This window comes from Accipiter gentilis, chromosome 24, assembly GCF_929443795.1.
Source record: "Accipiter gentilis chromosome 24, bAccGen1.1, whole genome shotgun sequence".
Lineage (NCBI taxonomy): Eukaryota > Metazoa > Chordata > Aves > Accipitriformes > Accipitridae > Astur > Astur gentilis.
The window spans coordinates 17,967,755-17,992,317 of record NC_064903.1 but is presented as its reverse complement, the minus strand read 5'-3'; positions in this window follow the sequence as shown (position 1 = coordinate 17,992,317).

The following is a 24,563-nucleotide window of genomic DNA, read 5'->3' as shown; positions in this document are numbered from 1 at the left end:
TCTTAAAGCTGTAGTGTGACAAACATTTCTTTTGGTGGCAGTACTGGCTTAAGCAGTTTGTATTCATCTCCATGCCGCCCTGTCTGTTGTGATGCTAAACTGCTCAGGGGTTCAGGTGGTGAACCAGATCAGTGAAATGATACAGGGCACAAGTGATCCAGAAAGTGTTTATTTTTAATCTGGATCCGTACCTTGATCCGGTTTGGAATACAGTGCCAAAACCAATTGTACTGTGGTCCAGTGTGTTCTGGGAACAGGGGAAGGCTGGGCATCACAGGGTGTGGGTCAGTTGAAGCTGGCACTGTCGCGACAAGAAAATGCTTATGTACACCATTGGCCTTCTGATTGGAAAGGAAAATGGAACTTGGTTCATTTAATTTGCAAATGGATGGTAAGCAGACCCAGATGTACTGGTATATCTAAAGCTTGGAATAAAATAATGTTCTAGTGTTGGTATCCCAAGTAGGAATAGAGATAAGTGGTTTGAAAGTCTGATTTGGAACTTTGCAATGATTTAAATGTTTCCATCACTAATAATGCCTCAATTGCTCTATGAGGGACCCATTTTTTTCCAACATGGAATTTCTCTCTGTTGACATGCTGCTGGATGTTGAGGAGTTAAAAATATATATTTCATTGTAAACCTCAGTGAAGCAGGTTTCTTTAACAACTACTGTTCTTTCATATTAAATAGGGGAGTAGTTATACACTGTTTAATTTTAGGAGAGCTGAAGAAGTCAGACTTGTCATCCAAAACACTGAACAACACAGGGAGGTCTGACTTACAAAACACTTAGAGATTTCCCTGAGCCTTGTTGCAGATGCAGGAATAGGATGATGGGTGGAAGAGAAGTGTATCAGACCTCAAGGGCAGTTGAGTACAAGCATTGCCCCCAAAATAGCTTGAGAATAGTTTCTTTTGACACAGGACATGAATGGTAAGACAGCTTGGGTTTCTGAATGAGAAACTCTTGATTGCTTTTTAGGATTCTTTTTTTTCCATTTGGATTTACAGAAAGAGAATTTTGTCTGTACTCTTGCTGTATAACTGACTTCTTCCAAATATATATACCTAGTTCATACAAGCAACTCTCTCTCCTGACTGAAACAACTCAGTGAAGCCCAAAATACTGGGTATATTCCAGGGTCAGTACTTTATAATGTGCTTATTGACATACTTTACTTGAGAGGCAAGAATGTTTGCTTGCTTCCCAAGGGTAAGTGCATTCTTCACACAATAGGGAGTTCTCAGTTGTGTTTCTTTCTCTGCAATGACTCTTAAGACATTGATACTTTGGTATTCTGAATCAGGGTTATAAAATACTGCAGGATTATTTCTTAATGAAACATGCACAATGGCTGCAATGTCTTATAGGAGGTGATGTTCTGACAGATGCCACGACCTGATTTAGCTTTTGATCTCATGATGAAAACCTGCGTTGTTTTTCTACTTCCATAAACCCACCCTCACAACAGCCAAAAGACACAAACATTCAATTTCTTACTCACCAGGTAGGCTTTATTCACATGCAGGCTTTCTGCCAATGATTAGAGGTTGCAGTTGGCCAGATAGAATTTTAATTCAGTCTTCTTTGGTCACCTAGGAAAACTGGTGGTAACACCAGGAAAAATGAACAAATTTCTGGCAAAACTGAAATTCACAGTACTTCAAAAACCAATATATAAAATAGTATATAAAATGACAACATAGAAAAGCTACAATAATCCCCTGAGGGTGCCCCATTTCTAGCTTGGAAAAGAAAAATGGTTAAGATCTAGTAAATACCAGATTATTCGATTCATTGCAAGTAGGTGAAAATTGCATTAATCAAGAGAGGTAGCTGTTGTGAAATGTCATCGTTTCAGTGAGAGAGCATGTGGCTGTTTGTTTGTTTGCTTTTCTTTTTAATCAAACACACAAAGTTGGGTGAAACAAATAGATTAAGAAGCAAGAAATGAACAATGAAATTATTAATAGGCTAACAGCAGGCCCACTACTTTGGACGAGCCACACTCGTACTCTGCAGGTGCCAGATGATCTGATTTAGGCATCCAGTAGATGATTCTTCATTACTACTCTAACCTGCTGAATCAATTAGCGCTCTCATTAGTGGTTTTACCATCATATTCATCCCTCAGAGAGGCTACATTGCCATTGCAGCTTTTTTAAAGGACATCAGTTCCACCTACCCTAACTGCTGCATTTAGTGGTTCTTGCTGCAGCCAGGGAGAGGTGGCAGTCTCTCCCTGGCCCTGGTGTGTACTCCCCAACTCCTCCTCACTCACTGTTGGTGGAGCAGCTACGAGTAGGTTCTGTGCACTGTTGTCATTACAGTTCCTAGGAAAATAATATGAAGGTACTCTGATTTTGAGTAGTTTTTATTGCCGTGGGTATCTGAACAAGGTCTATTGAGCATATTTATATCTTTTAGCATTTTATTTCTTTTTTCAAAGCAAGTTATTTTGTACCGTAGTATACACATGGTTTACAAAGAGGTCACCTTTCTGTAATTTGTTTTAAAGTGTCCTGTAAGATGTTACCTGCAGTCTTAGGAAGAATTTCTTCCCCCTCACATTTTACTCTCTTGATTGGACCCACCCTTCTGCCATCCATCCTCTTGAATGACCAGGAATTTCTTATTTTGCTGTCTTTGCTTGGAGGATACTGGACTGAAAGTCTGGTTACAAACATGATTTCATGATTGTTCATGAAACTAGCAGAACAATGGAGGTCAGAAAGACACAGAGGGGAGAACAATCTCTGGAAACTCTACCTGTATTTCACTCACTAGAAACAAAGGTGCAAAATTGCCCAGAGCAACAGCAGTGACACACTGAGCAGGCTGATGAGCGTTAAGCATCTGCAGTGTCACACGTCAGCTGGAAGCGAGGACAGGGCTAGTTGAACACCAACCAGCTGTAGTGTGGTAATTGCGTAGACGCTACAGCATGTGCTGTGTGAGGAAACCCTGCTTTTCTCCTGTGTTCTTTAGCTCCAAGGCTAACGCCGCTACCCAGTTGCCAGATCAGAGTTGGTTAACGTCCACTAGCTTTGATCGGTGCAGGTCTAGCATGTTACTGCCCACATCTGCCCAGGTAGACATGGCATTTGTTAGCTTTATTGCTTTTGGATCCAAGCTAGCTCAGTAATAGTTCTGTATTCACCCACAGCACTGCATTTTGCCACTTAGATGTATTTTTTGAGTTATTTCACTTTAATCAGTGACATTAGGATGATAGCAAGGGAAAATGAGGCCCGTCTCCCCTAGTCAATATAGACATTTTGTCCTATCTACTGAGACAACATTTCTGAACTTGAGAGAGGGAGAAAGATTTCACTGGGAGTTGTGCCTGAGTGAGCAGGACAGAATTGGGCCACCATTTGTAAACAGGAGAAAAATTGAAGGAAACACCTGCTTTAGTTTTTAGAGAAAGATTAGTGTTTGTGATGGACATGTTTTTGCAAGGTTAGTCTGGCAGGTCTCTGCAGACAGCACCATCCTCCCCTCTGTCCTTTACATTTTCCATAAGTATTTCAAATTAGTTTGAATGTCTCAGAGGAACTGAACACTCAGGAGAAAAAAAACATTCTCCTGCAGATCAGTAATGACTAAAATAGCTTAGATCTGAGAATAAAGAGCAGCCTGTAGTTTGTAACCAGGACCAACTGACTGCTGCTGGAGCTGGAGTCAGAGCAAGGATAACAAGTATATGTGGTCATTGGGGGGGAAGCAAGAAATCACCATGCACCAACATGTTTTCAAGCTCTATTTCGGGATTGTCAAGAGTTTCGCTCTTAGCAGCCTAGGCATGTCTATTGATTTGCATGCTGTGGTTTCTGCTTGGCAGATATGCTGTAGATTTTGGAATACTTGCAGCTTAAAAGAAAACTCAGCAGCCAAGGAAAGAAATTCGAGTACTGATCTCGCTTTAGTCTTCTCAGGCACAGTTACTATCACAAGAGGAAGAAAGAGAAATAATGATATCAAATCAGTAGAGAGAATGAGTCAAAAGAAGATTGTAGTGTATGAGGATATAAGAGAAAGGAAAATAAACTGGGAAATGTGCTGCTGCTTATGGGAAATGCTTTGGACCAAATGTTGATGCTCTCAGAATTGGTATGAAGATAGCAGGCAGGATTTAGCCCTTGATGATTATAATTCCCTCTTCTCGGCAATTTACTGAAGCTTTCAGTGAAATTATTTCTCAAAAATAAAGACGTGTGTGTCAGTGTAAACACTGTGATCAGTTAAATGCTAACTAGCATAGGTTTGTGAAGTCTCATTCGTTAATCTTTCAGACTGTATAAGAGTAGCAGCTTTTGAAGTGCAAAGTATTATCATCATCATTATATGTTCATAAAACGGGTTTTGAGCCTCATTCACATGTGAGAATGCTGAAAGTGGCACACAAGGATGCCAGATCTGTGCCAGATCCTGAGTCTCTGCTGGCTTCCCCATATTCTCCTCACCCAGAGAAGTCTGAAGGGATGTCAAGTTTTCTGATGTGGAATGCCTTGAAATTCCCTCTTTAATTTCCTACTTCCTGCGCTTGAACTGCTGTGGCATTTGCTTTGTTTCTGTTGACTGCTTTTAGATTATTTCCATTTTTTGAGGGATGTCCAGCTCAAATACCTCTGACTATGTGATATTATTTAGATGCAGTTTAATAGACTCTCCTTCCTCTAAAGTACTTGTGTGCAAAGAAACAGGTACTAACAACTGGAAAATTAATAGAAAGGGCAGAGATCACCGTGATGGGGACATGAGTTACAGGGAATTCATGCATTCACACAGTGATGTGAAGGCAGCTGTGAGCTTGCTCTGCCTGCACTCCTGGTGAGCCAGTCAACAGCTCTACAACCTGGTCACCGATCCTAAGATATTGAGTCCCGCTGAGAGTTAAATAATATTGACCTGGGCTCAGCAGTGTGCCATATAAACATACACTAGTTATGAGTATGATCACTTGCTGTTGTTGATTTTAAAGTTGTCTCTTGTTAAATACACTTAAAACAAAACATAGAATAAAAATCAATGTCACTGATTCATACAGGTCACCCATCTTGGCTGATACGAACTGTCCTCCTGATACTTTGGAAAGGAACTTGAAGGCAAACACAGATTAATACCTTTACGGTCTAGCCAGGGAAAGCATCCTGTGTATAGGGAACGATATGGAAAAGCTGACTTTTTAATGACTCGGACATCTCTGAATACATGCAGGCATGTGTGCTGGGCTTCCACAGTGCTTGTAAAGTCAGCTGTGAAATTCCAGTGTCTTGTAGGAGCAAAGAACTACCTGTTGCTCTTTAAACCACTGCACCTCTCCCATCTGAAACCTCTGTGAGTCCTTTATCTTTATTCTTAAAGCAGTAGTAGCCAGCTTTTGAAAGCAGTACATCATAGCACAACGTAGCTACCTGGGAAGGAGCAGTACATCAGAGAACCTTACTGGGTTTTTTGCCCCTCATTTCTCTTCTCTTCTTCAGATAAAACCTGGATATATCAGGCTTCTTGGAATAAAGCTGTGAACATCGGAGGGGGCAGAGAAAGGCGTATCGGCTGAACTCCTGCACAGCTATCTCACCCCTCACTGTTCATGAGGGAGGTTAAGGGGAAAGGCTCCTATGGGTAATCTCAATTACCGATAAATAAGTGGAAATTGATGTTTGGCCCTGGAGTTCAGTACCTGAAAATGCCAATGAAGTAAATGGCGCTATAAAATCACTGACTTAAGCACCTGTCATACTAAAGAATCTCTAAAGCAGCATGGCACAGGCACAAGGCATGCTTATCTCAAGGGACGAGAATAACTCTCAATAGAGCTGGGTAGAAATGAGAATTCTCCCATGGGGATTTTCAGAGAAAACCTCACTGAAAATTTTCTTGAGAAGTAACTTTCTTCCTGTGTGACAATTAAAAAGGACAGGGGGAAGTTGAGGGAAGGGGAAAAACTTTTCTCCTTTTTGTTACTTTTTTCCATCTGCTGGAAAACCATGTGCAATTACAAAACTGTGTTTTCTTCTGCTTTTTTGTACTTGTTTTTTTAGACAGCAAAGCTGCAAGAAATTCAAAAAGTGAGGAAAAACATAGCCTCAGCTTATTTACTGTTTTCCATGTACCGAAAGGTGCGAGCCATTCACAGAAAGCTACATTTTCTGTAAATCATGTTTTCACTTTTAAAATTTACTCTGCCAAAGTTGTTACTTCTCTGTGAAAGAAAATCTTCTTTTACAAAAGTATTTTTTTGTTGAAAAACATTCAACCAATTATAGCATTCAGGAACAGGTCCTCTTTTCAGTTTTTTAACTTCATAATCTTTTTTTTTTTTTTGGTCTTTGTCTTACCTTGATTTTTAAGGTTTGCTTTGCTTACCAAATTAATTTCATGGTTTGCTCTTCTGCTTTGTATCATTCTGCCTGAGCTACTTATTTATTAGCCAACCCTCTACATATCCAAAAACAAAAAAGATAAGAAAAACCAGAGTGTTTGGGTATTTTGAAAATAAGTTAGACCTAGAGACAGCAAACTGAAATGTTTCATTGTAATGATGCGTGAATTGAATACTGATCCTGTGGGTGACAGATCTCTTGAATAAGATGAATCTCACAGCAGATTCTGTTATCTTTAAAAAAGTCTTTCAAAACTCTAGATAGTCTAAAAAAATTACTGAGATGTCTACCATTAACTCTCACCTGTTCTTAATAACTATCAGTACTGATTCTTAATTTATGCATGCTGTTCAACTTGAAAATATTTACTTTTATGTGCTTACTATGTGAATCCTGACAAGTTAGGTAGTTCTCTAGCAACTTTCAGAAGCTTTAAAAGATCAAGTACTTAATTAATTTCTAAAATGACATGGAACCCAGAGATATTTCAGAAACTTCCTTTCCTGTGTCCTCAAACAAATGAAGTCATTGGAAAAGTCCCTGCCTCTTGAAGTAAGAAACACTATTTTGATACAGGAAGCATATGATAGCTTGCAAAAAAATGACAATAACAATTAATTTTTAATGTGTCTGATAATAAAAAAAAAAAATCTGCTTTTATCTGGTAATTTGAAAGCCATGCATAACCTGAGCTGATTGGCACTCATGCCATGTAAGTGTTAGTCTAGGTAAGCTATGTTTTCAGCATTATTCTGTTCATTTTGCATACCCGAGTGTGAGACACGTATTCAGAGAAGATATACTATTGCACCTGAAGTCTAGCTCCCTGTCCTTTGGCTTTAACAGTTGTCACTCAATAGACTAACAAAAACATTGAACTGTCAGACGTCATAAGTGCTGCAAAGTTACGCTGTTAGCATGACATGTTGGCTGATTGCTTTCTTACTAACTTATTAAATGCGATTGGATAGGTGCAGGTAAGTGCTTTTGTTTGTCTTCTAGAAGACCTTGGCTGCTAGTGTGTGGAGTGCCTGATGGTTAGATGGTTTACCTGGCAATCAATTTACTCAAAAGAAAAATCATTAGCTCAAAATTCAAAGCTAATGTAAAGAGAAGGAATAGTAAAGCTGGGCTGACTGTTCTCTGTGGACCACTGAGTCAGTGGGCTTCGTGGTGATTTATTGTTTATTGCTTTGCTTGTATTTGCTTGCATTTCTTGTTTTTCTTGTTGTAGGTAGGTCATGATAGCAAATAAGTTTCAGAAAATTTCCAGGCAAAAGCCCCACAAGCTGCCTGAGCTTGCATGAGTAAATGCACGTCTGTGTTAGAATGAGGACCCGAGTTTAGAAGGTGGCAGGTCACACCGTGACTCAGGGGGAGCTTGGGGGTGTCCTTTCACGTTACTGTGCTGTGTGACTACCACAACAGCTCCATCTTGTTATTTGTCATTTTCATATCCTATAGGTGTCTTCAGCTAGACGTAAGAGAGATCTGTCAGCAAGCAGGTTCAAAGAGGAAGGTTTTGTGAAGAGGAACTAGTGTGACTGAGCTCATTTAAACTGTTTGCAGATTGTCTGAGGAGATCAAGACTGTTATGGATGTGTTTGTTCAAACTTGCTCAATTAATAGTTTTTATTTGATCTGGTGGATAAACTGTTTGCAGAGCAGTTCAGTGTGAGTGTTCCATTGATTATTTGGTATTCTGTGTTTATCATTAGGTTTACATTCCTTGTGTTATATATGAGATGCAAGATTATTTAAGAAATGCCTCATCTATAATGTGTAATAGATCCTCCATCAGGGTAATGAGCACCAGCCCTCAGAGTTCAATAAAAGGAATAGTTAATGTATTCATGATCACGTAAGACTGCTATAACTTTGCAATTTAGCTGAGTTATCTATGCAAAGAAATGGGTGGACACTCACAGTTTTGTCCTCATAACTTTTGTCCAATTGCCTGTATCACAGGGGAACAGGAACTGTGAAGAAGTCACAAGGTGATAATGAGGATTGTCTCAACAGCTCTGCATTTTCCTGCTCGGGATGAAAAACAACCAAGTGATGCTGAAAAGCACTGTTTTTTCTGCTTTTTCTTCCACTGGGAAAGGCCAGGAAGTTAATCTTTCATTATAAAACTTGGCTAGGCCCTGTCCCCACCAAGGAAAAGTTTGCTACAGGACCCTGAGAGACAGCACAAGTTTGAGCATTGCCAGGCCGTAGCAGAGGAGCACACTGCGGAGCAGCAAAAGGAACAGCTGCTCTTTTCTGGCAGAGCAGTACAGCTGCTGTAAAACAAATTACCAGCAGGCGTTTAACCATTCTGGAGACTGTTGTCTCCACAGAATTCTGCTTGAACCAAATAAACCTTCTGATGGGTATGGTCATGCATTGAGAAAGGAATGAGGGGAAAAAACTGCCACAGAAATGCGCTGTATCACACACTACATATACATGTGTTCATATGCATAAACACACAAACACACACACATGCAATGCCATGCTTGGTAGAGAATCTCTACAAAGTCTGGAAATCTGGGGTGAGCCTATGTGTCAACAGGGAAGCGTGGCTAATGAGTAATTTTGCTGTAGGTACTGCTTACCCCACATAACTGACTTTAAAGTTAGAACTAAGTGCCAGACTAAGTGTGGGAAAATCAAGGTTTATATATTTAGCTCATCACTGCCGTCTGCATAGCCCAGAAAAGTAGGATGAATGCAAGTATTGGCAAGGATTTATAACAGGTTGTCCTGGTTTCAGCTGGGAGAGAGTTAATTTTCTTCCTAGTAGCTGGTATAACGTTATGGTTTGGATTTAGTATGAGAAGAATATTGATAACACACCGATGTTTTCAGTTGTTGCTAAGTAGCATTTAGACTAAGTCAAGGATTTTTCAGCTTCTCATGCCCAGCCAGCAAGAAGGCTGGAGGAGCACAAGAAGTTGGGAGGGGACACAGCCAAGGCAGCTGACCCAAACTGGCCAAAGGGTTATTCCAGACCATGTGATGTCAAATGCAGTACATAGACTGGGGGGAGTTGGCCTGGGGGGAATTGCCACTTGGGAACTAACTGGGCATCAGTCAGCAAGTGGTAAGCAATTGCACTGTGCATCACTTGTTTTGTATATTCTGATCCTTTTATTATTATTATTGTCATTTTATTATTCTTATTATTATCATTATCTTCTTCCTTTCTTTTCTATTAAACTGTTCTTATCTCAACTCACAAGTTTTACTTTTTTCCCCCTTGATTCTCTCCCCCATCCCACTGGGTGGAGGGGAGTGAGTGAGTGGCTGTGTGGTACTTAGTTGCTGGCTGGGATTAAACCAAAACACAGGTGTTGGTTTTAATGTAAGTTCTTGCTGTGATTAGGTATCTAGTAAAGGTTAGGGTTAGGGCTTTGGAAAAGATGCAAGCATTAAAGTATCAAGTCTGTTCTTGTATTCTGTGTGGCCTGAAAACCTAAGGTGGGCACTGGTGACTGCAAGGGCTAAAGGGCGATGTTCAGTATTGGTCAAAAGGAGCCTAACCAGGGAAGGGGTAGATCTAAAGGTGGGAAAATATGTGTTTATACATTGCATTTGTGTTTCATTCAGTGACGCCCAGAAGTCAGGAATGAGTGGAGTTACCAGCAGGGACGAGAGACTGACATACCTTTTTCAGCTGTGTCCTGATGGCCCAGTGTAGGTTACAGCTATGTTTGGGACTGGTGTTGGGAGTTAAGGTCACAGACAGAGGAGGAGCTGGGTTTAAAGCTGCATTCTTGAGGGTGAAGAGACTACTGATGCATGTAATGGTGGTAGACATGACTTTTTGTGCAAGTACCAATATCATAGGTACTACAAAGGCCAGCATAACACTTCAGTTTGGAGTAAAAGATTATGATTAAGATTAATGTTTGAAAAGGAGTCGTGTATGAGTTGATTTTAATTCCACATTCTGTATGGACTGGAAATATAAGAGAGAATGTTAGCAGTGAGGAATGATTGAAACTTGGTTTTCTTCTAGGCACAAAAAGCACATATCATTTCCAGGAGGTTTCTAGGTCTTGTGAAACAAAATAAATGACTAATATGTTTTCTTCTCTGTCTTGGTCACACAGATATAGTTGACAAGTTGAGTTAAGGTTGGGATTAGGGTTCAGGTTTAGGGTTAAAGAAAGCATGTATGACTTAGAGTGTCTATTTGGTCAGGAAATAAAAAATGAGTGAAATAATTGCTACTGGTCACCTAGAAGTGACTAAGAACGGGCTGTGGAAACACACACTTGTATCAGTTGAGTTTATTATTACATTTTTGAAGGTTCAGAAATGTAGGATAACTGCAAGTCTTATCAAGAATGCGTGCTTGATGTTCAGTATTTGGCTAAGTAATGGTCCCTCAGTTGCAGCGAACGCTAGGTATAAGGGAAGTCTGGGGAATCAAACATTTCTAAGTCAAATTTATTTCTGTATTCTCTACAGCTGGGAAATGCAGGATGAATTTGCACTCATCTTAAATGCATGATGTTTGAGGGGCTGATATCAATTTCCCTCTAGGTATTGGCTCCCTGATATGGTGAAGGTTAGCAGTAGGGTGGTGGCTGAGGGATTATGATCAGAGTTAAGAATTTGTGAACAAAGCCATTTCTGAGTTAGGCTGAATGCTTTTTTCTATGCAGAGTAGAACTGTATGATAAGTGAGGTTGTCAGCAGTGATGAATGACAACTGTTTGTTTTTCTTCTGGATTCCGCTCTCTTGGGTATCGTTAAGGCTAGTGATAGGATTAGGGACAGGGAAAAGACATATTTATGAATCAGGTTTATTGCTGCAGTACTCCTGGTTTTCTAGGATAAATGTGAGTATAAGTATGGAAGAATAGATAATGTTTGGTTTTCATCACGGAAAAATCATCTGGGTTCAGACAAGGGAAATGGTTAGGTTAAGTTAGAATTGGAAAAGTTAGGGTTATTGCAGTATTCTCCCAGTCCACGAAATCTGGGATGAGGGCTGAGTTCAGTGGGGAGCAGTTGCTTGTGTTTAGATTCCCTGGTATAGTGATGGTCTGTGGTTAAGGTTGAATTTCAGGTTAATTTTGGCAAAAGAGGCATGTATGAGTTTGCTTTGGGTAAGTTTGCATATTTTTGTGTGAGCGATAACGTCAGCGAAGATGAATGATAAAGGCCTGTTTTTTTCTAGCTGTCCTCTTGAGTGAGGTTCAGCTAATTAAATGGTTAGGATTGAGACTTAGGAGGAAAGATCATTTTTTTTACTGGGGTTTGTTGCCATATCCTTCTGGATCCAGATGTGAAGTTTAATAGCAGTGTCAAGGTAGTATTTGATGCTTTGGTGTGATGCAGAATTCTAGTTACAACAAAGACCAGGGTTAGCACTAGGGTAGGATTTTGAGAAGGAAATATGTCTGAGTTAAGTTTACCGCTGAATCCTGAAACTGCTGTACTGTGTGTAGTCTGAACATAGACAAGAGAAGAGGTGTTTGTATGCAGTTGTTCACACTCTCATCACTTGAAAATAGTTAAAGGTGGTATGAACCTGATGTTGAAATGGAATTGGAAAGAACTCAGTTTATGGCTGGATCTTCTAGGCCTTGGGCAGTTAGTTTAAGGACTGCCATGGCCCATATTTTATTTCAATGAAAGTAATTTCTGTGCCTTTAAAGGGAGGAGTGGGCTTTAGATAGGGTTAGGATTTGTGAAAGAAAGGACTTAAAGTCACAACATGCTGCTGAATGCTGCATGCCGAGAAACCTGGGATGGACCTTAGTATCAGTAGCAATGATGGTGTAAGTCTGACTTTGGTCTGAATACTGGATTGAATATACTTGAGAATAAGGTTAGGGTTCTATAGTAGCTTAGGTTTTAAGGAAGAAAAAATAAGCGATCTGCATCTATTGCTGGATTTTCCAGGTTTGGAAGAGTTGCAGAACAGGCTTGGTAAGAATGGCAAGTATCATGATCTATTTTGATGCGGACATGTGCCCTGTTTGTTCAATTTTATTTTATTTTTTTTGTTTGTTTGTTTGTTTCACAAGTACTTGCAGTGCTCTGCAATCCATATCTGCCAAGTAAACCATCTTGTTTTGATAACTGCAGATGAAAAGCAACTGGCTATTATAATTGCTTGTTTTTCTTGATCCTTGTTTTCCTTTATTTGTTGGAAACAATTGCTCTTCTACCTGAAAATATGTGAATTTGTGGGATGAATAGGACTGATTTCAGTTCATGCTCAATTGTTGAAAGTTCTCAGAAATCGCTTCAGAGATTTCAGTATTTTCTTCCTGCCCTTTGTCTGTGTATTAGAAGACAAATAAATAGCTAAATACAGTATATTCAATTTTGACACATACTGATTATTGTCTCAAGCAAACAAGGAGTTTTGGTTTTTTTAAAGAAAACTAGTATTTTTTTCCTCCTGTTGTTTCAGTCAGTGTAATAAAATTTCTGTAGGACACTTGTGTGACTGCTGTGCAGTTGGTATCCATTTAAAAATTACACTGGAGAAGAATGAGGCAACACAGAAAAATTCTTGTGTGTGTGTGTGTGTGTTCAAACATCACTGCCTACAGCAATTAGCAAATCGACAAAACGCGTATATAAGATGATGCAATTTGCCAATAGTTTTCAATGTAGAAATACAATTCTTACATATGTCATTTGTGTTCTATTTCTTTGCAGCATTCAAAGCATTGCAATAATTACAAAGCTTAGTTTTTTCTCAGAGTAAACTACAGTTAATCTTACTGGAGTGCCTATTAAGTGGATATTGCCTCAGCTGTTGGCTGTTTGAAACCTGGCACTGATCCTAACAAAGCACCAAAGGCATGCACCAGTGGCCAGGTAATGCAGACCCTGTAGTGCCTTATTTCTTCTTTGAATTTAAATTCCTTTCCTGGACAGGTGCTCAGTCTTTGAGCTTTGCTCTCTTTTGCCTTAGAGGACTTTCATTCGTGAACTTGAATGACTTACAGTTTCAATATCCATGGACAGAATTCTTTTGAGAGAGGTATCTCTTAAATCTATTTTTAGTTAAAAAAAAAAAAAAAGAAAATAAAAAAATTATAGCATTAGTTTGCTTTCAGGGATGAGAAGGGTAGAATATGTATTCTCACTTCACTTTCCTATATTCACAATTATTTCTTGTAGAACAAAATCAGACACACATGCAGTACCCCTTAGGAAAAAGCAAAGAAAGGACTAGCTCAAGCAATATTAAAAGCAGTTTGAAATACCAGATACAAAACATGTTTTAGAGTGCAGCTCTTAATTGATCATTTTGTAAGAAAGAAGCCAGATATTTTCATTCATTTCTGTAAAATAAACTTATGAAGTTTGAGGAGGCCAAGTCTTCCTTTGGCTAGTTTAGGTAAGGGGCAAGAGGACAGGAGGATTATTTTTTTTTTTTACTTTTAGGTATTACCTCCGAAACAGAACAGTTATTTTAGGAGAGGTGAATGTCAGCTGTGTGATCAAACTGGTGATCACAATCCATGTCCCAGTGAACAAAACACTTTCTGAGGAACTTAACAGGCACTGGCCAGTTTTATCAGAATCAAGGGATTGTGGCTTTAATCCAGCAAAACACTTAAATACATGAGAAACTTTGCGCATATAATAGTTCCACTGAAATGAATCTGACTATGGATGTACTCAAGTGCTCTGCTGGATCAGTGCCTGCAGGAATGGTGACAGAGCTCTACCTCTTGTATTTTAAATACGGTTTCTCCATGGACTGCCCCTGAAGCATAATGATCAAATGGCATTGGGAAGTATGTGTTGCTTGTGCTGTACCTTGTCTGTGGATAAACTGCCTTAATTCTTCCATGCTCCCTGTCTAGCAATGTTCTTGCACTAAATTAACTGGGGGGAGGGGATCGGAGGGAGTTACTGAGAGGTGTACCTGATTAAAAGTTCTTATTTTTAAAATATTTTATAAGCGAGTCATAAATTGTGGGGGTCATAGAGAAGGTAGGTTGATTTGCTCCATAATTTGCAGACATCAGAAACTTCAAGATGGAAATGGGAGCTGACAGAGGCAGGTTGCATTTCTCAGGATTGTTCAAGGCTTTTGATGGCACCTTGCCTGGACTGCAATGAAAACAGACTCAAAAAGCTACAGGAGAAAGGAGAGCAAAGGGGATCAGATCTTTGAGACAATACGTCCAATTATCATAATACAGAGTAAAATAAAGGAGAAGAAAAAATAATTTATGGCACATCAGATGCCAGATAACTGCAGTAGCCAGGAGTCAAGCAAAACCTAATGTGGAGGGTCATGTTAAAATCTCAAGCTATCAAGTTATGTCTGTAGCGATATAGCAGTGGAGGTGGGGGGAATTGAAATTTGTAACTGTCTACCACAGATAAAGGACTGTTGCAGGCAAATACTACATCTCAGTGCTGTGAAAGGAAAAGAAAGAAAAAAAAGAAGAGGGGTAAAAAGGACAGGAAGTTTCTACACTAATTTTTGCTGAGACAAGTCAAGAAAAAAGATCATCTTCAGTGGAGTTACTCTGGAATAAGAGAGGAGAATCCAGCTCTGAGAGGTCTGTAATGGAATCAAATTGATCCAATTGGCAGAGAAGAACTACATTTGAGCAGAAAAAATAACGTGCAGAACTTGTGCATTTGGAGCACAACAAAGAACCACAATGGCCAAGCAGGACAACGAACAGGAGAAGAAAAATCACCACAGTGAATCACCAAGTGGCAGCAGCTGAAGGATGGCTTTAAATTTGACACCTGCAGAATAGTAACAGTAATTATGTTTTGTTCTTACTGTTAGAAAGGGGAAAAACCATTGAAGTAGGGTGACATAAAATCTAAGAATCAGGAGTGGGGCAGACCATGTAATTTAGAGCTATTTCAAAAGGATGCTAAATGGAAAGATGGAAAATAATAGCAGGAGCTAAATTTTCCTTCTGCAAATGACAGCAGTTTCAGTCAGAGTCCTTTAAGTGCTTGTGGCAGAAAAAATATATAAGAAATTGCCTTTTTAAAAAGTGGTTTCAACCAACAATTCCATGTGTTGATAATGTAGGGATTTCTTGCCAATTTATTCTGCATGGCTACTTCTCCACAAATCACAATGCTAGTGGTGTTTCTACCTGTGTCTCAAAAAAGTAATCCCAGCGAACACATATCGCTGCTATATTTAGCACCCTGAGAGCCTTAAAACAAGGTGTAGCTCATATGAAATTAATATAATCAGAAAAAAAGTTTATCCTAAGAAGTTAATGCACTGAATCTTTGCCAGATAAAACATTGTGAACTTGAACAAATTAAGGACAAATTAAACAAACAAAAGATAGAGATTGTAAAAAGGCAAAAGATTCAGTGCTAGATTAAAAAAAACCCAAAACTGATTGGATGTTTTGGAATGAAATTCATTTTCAGCTTGGATAGCATCCATCTAAAGATTTTTCCCCTACAAATTAATAGCATAAAAGTCCCAGGCTCTGATAAGTCTTATTCAGAGCTATTTTGTGTTTGCTAAATGGAATGTGACAGGGATCTGAAACACTGCTATACTACAGAAAATAATTAGTTGAGAAGTAACTTGATAATTTTACCACTGTGAAGAATGAATGGAAATCAACCTTCACTTTAATTATGTGCAAAGGAGAAGTATAATTACCTGCACAAGATACTAATCAGAGAAAATGATAATACATTCCTCTCTTATCTAGTAGATAGCAAACTAGCTTGCTTAATCTGTTCACCTCTGGTGTATCAAAGATAGCAAATTAGTTACTGCCAAGCTATCTATATTCTAAGGTTACTTGAATCATTTTATTCAGTCCTTGAGATAAATACTTATGGAGAAATTTTGAAAAATAAAATTACCAACCCCTATTTGAATATTTCAGAGTTAAAGGAGAAAGTCAAAATCACTTTGTGCAGATCCAGAATATTAACAAACTGTGGAAATGTAGATGCCCCAATGGTAAGTGGTGGTCAAGAAATGAAGACATTACCCCTGGCTAATTTGTCACAACCTTCATGTTTCTCAAACATGGTTGCCAGAGGCGATTCTTGAGAGTCCTTTTGCATTGGGAAGATTATTGATGCTTTTCTACCTTCTTCAGGACCACTGTTCTTGAAAGTATAACTCTGTGCTTCAAAAGCAATGTTTATGGGGGCAGACATCAAAAAGCCCCTTGCCAGGTCTTGAATGCCCATACTTAAATTAAGTAGAGAAAAGTTGGTGCTCCTTTGTCTTCCTCGTCACAGGCACAGGAAGCCTAACAGGCAGGTTTGATTCTGTTGCACAGAGGAAGACAGACAGGACTTAAGGGGATTTTTCCAAGTTTCATCTCAGATATATACCATGTTAGCGTGCAAAAGCCTCTGAGATTCTAACGCGAAGCCTGGTAATTCCGTGTGTGTGATGTTACAGCGTGGCCAAGGAAATAAAGTGACCAGGTATGTTTCTTCCAACGGAGGCCTATGAGAAGGCTCTCCACTAAGCTTTCTTGTAAATGTGGTAATGTTTGTCTAATGAAGCTATATAGCAGCTGAAGGCACCCTCGTGCCTGTCTCCATTAAAACAGTCAATAAAGTGAATCGGAAGATCATATAGTTATATTATAGCAGTAGTCAGAGAACACCACAAGGTCAGGAAATATTACAAACTAGTATTGGGGCATTCCCTGTGTAATGAATCTTCTGAAATCAGATCTATAGAAATCTGCTAAATACAACAGAGCTTTGAGCGTGAGGAAAATACTTACATGGTAATCATTTAAACAGTCTGTAACTTACTGAAATGTTGTGTTCAATTTATATGAAAGACTATTTAATCTTGGGCAAGCAGTTTGCACAGTCTGTATTTGCCTTCTATTTGATCATTGAAAGATCTTGCCCGTGTGCTTATGACACCTTGTGGGTTGTCAGATATTCAGTGGTAGTGTCAAACAAAAAGCATCAGCTTCAGGGTTTGGAGAGGAAATAATGAAACTAAATTCTTCATTGTTCCCATTTCCTCCTTTTAGTCATGTTGGTTTATTTGTAGCAGTAAAACTGTATCCAGTCTCAATTCTGGCTCTCATAATGAATTCAGGCCAGTTTGAACAAGAGGAGAAAAACATTAAATGGATCCCTTGCGTCATCTCAAGCTTGGCAGAGTTGCACAAGAGGTGTCTTTGGCCCAGTGTGCCCTTGTCCAACAGGACATTCTGTATTGTAATCAGAGTTTGTCGGTGCTATTTAAAAATAAGGGGAAGTTTCTTAAGCCAAGTTGCATTTCAGACTTAGTCTGTTCTGAAACTCAGAGAGGGCTGGCAGAGTTCGTTGTGAATGTGGGGTAAATGTAGCTGAGACTGGCGTGATAGAGATGAGGTTAGGCTAGGGTTGTAGATAGATAAGAGTTAACTGATATTAAAACAATAGTTTTGAAATGTGCTTTAGACTAGCAGGATAACATTTTCAAGATATCTTATAATGATACACCTACATGGTTTTGGTAAAAACTAAATATAGCTTGAAATTAGTACTATCTCAACAGTGCAGCATTGCACCGTTGACCATGGCCATGTGTGGAATGAATGCAAAATAAGGGTGAACTGCTGGAGCCCAGAAAAGATAGTTACTAGTCCTCTCTCTCCCCTCCTTCTCTGTTTGAAAACTGTAATCATCATCTTTCCGAGAACATGTGTTGCTTTCTGAGCTGAGAAAAAGTTTTTTTTCCTCTTGGTCTTTGACATACATGACAAGCTACTGATGCAGGGTGGTGAGTGAGGACCAATGGAAAGCATCCACATTGATGCCATACCTTTTCCCTCTCCATCTCTCCACGTCACTTACGTTTTATGTTACCTGTAACCTATTTTAGCTATCTCCAGTGTAGATTTTTGAGGCAGAGATTATTATGTGTATAGTGATTAGTACAATAGGGCCCTCATGCCTGCTTAAAATTTCTAGCCACTACCATAAAGTAAATCCCTGAAGATTTGACATCAAACCATCAAGATCTTTTCCATTGCAGTAGCAGAGGCCTGTTACTTCTTTGGGAGATACTGGTTTGTATGTTTATTATTATTTATATATTAGCTCTTCATCCAATTCAGAAAGAACAAAAGGAGGTTTGTTTTTGGTTTTGGTTTTGGTTTTTTGCAGTCATTCTTGAACAGAACTGACAAGGAAGTGTCTTTGTTTACTTTTCCCCACTCATTACTTAGGGTGTACTAATTTTCTATTTTCTTTCAATTTTTTAAAGAAACTTCTGTCTACAGGTCTGGTCCTCTAGTTCACAGATGCAGGATTCTCCCTTTTAGAGAGAGAGTGAGGTTTTATACTGTTCTGCCACTGCCTCTCTATAACTCCAAATTATGTTTAGGTGGTTTTCCTTGAAAAAGTCATTCTTGCTCTGTGAAAATAGAACCAAATATTGTGCTTTACACATTAATCCTAGAACCAAAGAGTCAAAGAAAATAATCAATTTAATTTCTTTTTATTGCCTGTGTAATTAGTTATATGTCATAAAAGATCAGATTGCATCTGGAGTTAATTCCCTGAGCCTCATCTTAAATTTTCTCATCAACATTAAATTAATCCTATATATCCTTTACATTCCCCCATCTGCAACTTTCAATAAAGTTTCATTGCACGTGAACTCTTCTGAAACTTCTGAGACTTACCTTAGTGGCAATTAAGAATTGCTGTACTAAGTCCGTGTTCAGGGGACCAGATTTGTAGACTATGTATCTTCTCTTTTGACAGTTTTCCACTTAACATTTGTAGTGCCAGTGATGATAAACTGGTGTGGGATATATGAGTGTTAGATTACATTTTTTCTTGATTTAAATACTTGGCACCTTTTCTGCTCATAACTCTATCCATAGAATACCATCAGTCTGTTGGATCTCAGGGGTTTGGGAAATCTAGTGATTTCTTTTCCTGAGCCACTGATAACTTCTGGGTTCTGTACTGTGTGCTCCCTGGCACAGCCTGAAGGGTTAAAAAAAAAAAAAAAAAAGTGGAAGGAAGCAGGAAAAAAGAGCACCATCCAAATCAGAATGAAGTTGGGTGTATGTCTTTCTAAGATTTGTCTGTCATTGAAAATAAACCCTTGGGTTTACTTTATGAGGACTAAATGAGGTTGATAACAGAGAGAGATGAAATAGGAAGTGAGAAAGAACTGGGGAGACTTAGAGAAAATAGAAGTGGATGATGTGAGAAGTATGAGACTTAAATTTCAGCAAGGGGAATTTAAGAGAGACATTAAGAAAACATTTCTTCTGGTGACAGCAGTTGTGAAGGTTATGGATTTTCTCTCATTGCAAATTTTTTAAAGCAACTCAGGTAAACATCTCTCAGGAATGTCTTGGGTGTGGTTATTCCTGCTTTAGGCAGTGATACGGACTGTGCGATTTCTCTGGATCTGCTTCATATGATTTAATAAGGTGGGAAGTAAATCAGAGGGAAGACCAGGGATGAAGAATAAACAGAATTTGGAAGGCAGAGCGAGGAGAACGGTTCATTGAGTGGCTGCAGTGGCATGAGGACTGAAAAAAGCCACGTCCAGCAACAAGTAAGACTATAGTAGAAGAATACTGTATCAGTTTAGAGTCCCAGTTTTAGAACTTTGTGGGAATATCATTGAGAGGTTGTGGTGCTTCTCTAAGCTGTTTTTCCTCAAGTTTTTGCTTGTGGTTACTAACAACCAACTCTGTGCAGTCTCCTGCTTGTCTTTTGTATGGTAAAATCTGTCTCATCTTCTGTGTTCTTATCAGTACTGATGTGAGTTCATATAGCTGCTTTCAAGTTTCCATTCATAGGAACAAGTTTTAGAACATCCTTTCATTATCCAGTTGTATGGAATACATCACAGCTTTTACTCTTCCTTTCTTTGTTGTGCTCCTCTGCCAAGCAAACATTTTCGTCAGACCTGTTTCTTATCATCATGCCCTGTAAAAGTACATTTGCAAAGAGTATTTCATTTGGATGATTCAAAAGATATTTATATGTCCGTGTCCCTGTATTCATTGAATAGTTGCTTATTACATTAATAGGTAAACAGGCAACTAACCAATTTACATGCACAACTGGTGGTAGTGATTGAACTAAGGAGCGTATGTTCAGATTTGTGAACGTATCCAAATTTAACACACACTGGAAATTTTATTTCTGATGTTATTTTATGTCATTGGCTATGGGGAAAAAATAAAAACAACATTCAAGCTGTTTTTCCGATTAGATAAACAAACCCTTGGGCTCTTGCAGCAAGCCTTTAAGACAGGGTAGAAAGCTCTAGAAATTGTATTATATAATGGTTCTGTATGCACTCTCTCATTTCAGTGAATCACAGATGATAGTGGGACTTCTTATCACCACACTTATCTGCTGCGAATACAAATGTATTAAGATGAGTTACTGTGTAATTACGATTGCTCCAGACAGATTTATTATGAAGTTACCAGATTGTTACCCCTAAAAAAGCCTGTCTTATTTCATGATAATTATGCAAACTGGTGTCATTTTTGTGCACAAGTTCTTAACTGATAATAAAGCAGGCACTCTGCCAGTTTAAATAAGCAGTAGAAATTAGTTACTCTCAAAGAAAGAAGAGATGGGAAACACATGATTTATGCTTACAAAATGTTCACCTGTGAATATGCAGGTGAACATTTTAGAGGATTTTAGAGGATGAATTTCAGATACAGAAAAATGGCACAGGTGGACAAGGATACACAAATAAAGCTACTGAAATAGTTCAAACTGGAGAATATCACACCTAGTTATGGTGTCCTTAAGCTTTGACTTTTAAATACTTTAATTTATGTCAGTGTTTTATCTGGGGGAGAGTGAGGGTTATAGCTCATTCTAGTTAGGCATGCAGTATTTTGTATAAGCTAGACTAGAATTTCTTTAGTCATACATACTAGGTTCCTGTTATCATAACAAAAGCTAAATTAAACCTTTCATGAGCGGAAGGGCAGTGTTTCTAAATCAAACTCAGTGTCTGGCTCCATGGAAATTCATCACCAGTTTGTCAAGAGAAATAATCAGCCCAAAATTTTACCAGAAATTCAGAGTGAATCTGTGGATTCTGGAAGAGATCCGTCAGTTTCCCTCCTGTCATGCTGTGTTTTCACGTTCCTCTGCTGCCAGCTTCAGCTCATATAAAGTGTTGAAGTACGATTAGAAAGTCTGTCTTGACAGTTTGACTAACCTGACCAGATGTGGGTAATATTGGGAATCTTGTGCTAAACCTGAACTAAAAAGGTTTTCCACCGAATTTTGAAAAGCAAAGGAACTGGAAAATAATTGAGATGAGGGTCTGGGAAGGACACCCTTTTTTTGGTGCTTATCCACATGCTCCCTTCCAAACTTTGGGCTTTGTCAATTACTGTTTAAATCTGTATTCATGTCCTTTTACAAAAGTTAACATCTGGTGCTTATACCGACTTTTCCAATGACTTTGAGTATAACAGCAGCTTTCAAAATCTGATCACTTTTCAAAATAATATAAATAATTAACCTAAGAATTCATTGAAAATACCCAAGGACACAACATGCCATGCCAAAAAGTTGTGTGAAACACCGACAGAATAGATATTGAAGAAAGAAAACATCAAAAAAAAGGAGCGAATGAACCTTTACCATCTGTCAGGTCAACGCAAGATGAAGACACTGAAGTTAGCAAAAGTCTAGTGGGAGCTATCTGCTGCATCTTCAGGGAAACCATCCTGGTCTCACTGAGTATCCGCCATGCATGTTCATCTGCATTACTAGTGAAAATGTGACAAATGACATCACGACTTATCCACAGAAATAGAATGCCACTTAACAAGGTTAATGCAATCAGGAATGTCCGATATCAACAGTGCCTGTTTCCCAGTATTTTATTTTGTAATATCTCAAAATTCAGGCTCTCCATATTGTCAAAAGGCAATAGTTTGTGTCCTGAAAAAAAAAGGGTTTGATAGATTTGTTGCTCACTTGTTTAGGTAGAAATCCACAGTAGTTTTGCTTGTCATTTTTGCTGTGCTGTGGAGTGTAAATTCTTAAGTGTTTTTCCATATTTTGGAAGCAAGAGATTCAGGTCACTTTACTGACTAAATAGTAGTTTTGACATTACTCCAAAGTCTGTCGCAGAGCATATGACTAAAGCTCCCTAAAAGCCTCTGGTTCAGCCCACCATGGTGTAACTCCACTGGACAGTGAGCATTCATTTGTGCAAAGTGATGTATGGCATTACTTAGGTCACCAGTTAATGTAACCTGTTGTCATAGAGAACAAAAGCACGTTTTAAGAATCAAAAGCACATCTCTCTCTCTCTCAAAAAAAGAAGCCATTATTCATTATTTAGTAATTCCATAAATAATTGATTCTTGGCTAGGGATGTGGATGAGGGTTTCATCGCAATAGTTTTTTTTTCCTTTGGTAGAAGAGCAATGTATTTTTCTGAAATGGGTTTGTTAATATATGTATCATATACAGCCTGTTTGCTTTGAAGAAGTAATAAAGCCAAGCATGTATTGCTACACACTTTTGTCACCTGCAGTATTTTACACAATTCTTTCTTCCTGATAACTAATCCCAAATCCTCTTTGCTGTTTTTTAGACAAGTCATGCTGAGTTTTTTACTTCTATGATAAAAGAGAGCTTTTGAAAACAAAGTTAAGTTGTTTATGGGGGAAAAATATTTTCTGCGTTGTATTTTCTGATACATTTTCAGTTGAGAGTCTGAAGTCCTTTAATTTCTTGGTGACTGAAGTCACAGTTTTATTTACATTTTTATATATAAACATAATTAAATTTTATACATTAGGAAGTGAAAATTTGCCAGCTTATCAAAGAAGATGGATTATTTTGATAACATTGGAATTCTATTATTTATTGTCACACCTGTTCATATACTGAAATCTTTATCTACTGGAAATGCCCAGCAGCGTCAGCTATCCTCTAAGTATAATTTTGGATACTTGTGCAGCACTGACTGTGTGTCTGTGTTTCTCCAAACTAACACAGCATGCTTGAAAGGAGGCTGCACCCATTGTGTTCAGCAGAGTGTTTTGACAGAGAGAGTTCCCACCATGTATAAAACTTTAAATTGTATTTTAAATTAAACTAAGCCTTATGTTGGTGGCAAGGAGACCATGTTGCTGAAAAGAGACATCATTTGTGACAAAAGCATTACAGACGTTGAATGTCAGACTCTGTAAAACAGTTTCCCTTCTGCTTTAATTAAGCGAGTGCTTTCTCAAACAGCTGAACCTCAAAGGAAATCGCAGTGATTCCCATTTTTCCACAAGCAGTTGAGCTACTTTAAACTTTACTTAAAAAAACCTAAACTGGGAGTTGTTTTGAGGATCCCAATTTAAAGTATTTTTCTAGGCTGTGATAAGGAAGACAAAACAGTTACCAAGAACAGCAGTAGGAATGAATAACAATAGCTGAAGGGATTTTAGTTACCATTGTGGCTATATCTGTTACTGGGTCTTTTTAAAATACTAATTTAAAGAAGGTGAAGGAAATTTACCACTTTTTTCCCCCCTCATTCCATTGCTTTTAAGATCTAAATTCCCCTTTTCCATTGTGTGCACATGCATTTCTTTTAGCTTGAGTGATCACCTGGCATCCAAAGATCAATGGGAAGCATTACACAACCATGTCATTACATATATTTCAACAAGCAGATGCTAGTAAGAAGAGTTCTTCGACCAATTTTTGAAGCTGTTGTCAAATTGTGGCTTAAACATCAGAAGAACATTCTGCAAATTTACATAACCTCTACAAAGCTTGAAAAATTAATTTATGGTGAGCATCACTCAGCACTCATTTCCAGGGGAAAAAACCCCACCAACTCTTTGAATGTCCTTTTCAGTTGAGCTCGCATTTATAAAATTGCAAAGATAATAATGAAGCAGATTAAAATTAACAGCAACTGCATATGTGCAAGTGCTGCTTCGGATGAATACATTACAGAAGTCACAGTGAATTAGAACCACGTGAAATGTTGCAGCCTAGGACTGGAGTGGGATATAATGGTGTCGTCCTTGAGGCTAGAAGCTGAAAAGTAAGCTTGCTGCTAAACAGGATACTGCTAATCTCTGCAGATGGGCATATACTCTTTGCAGTTTTATGATGGTCATTCTCAGAATTGTTTTCTACCTGTTTTCTTCTTCTTTCACCTCCTCTGTTTTCAGTATGTCTCAGTTCAGGGCAAAAA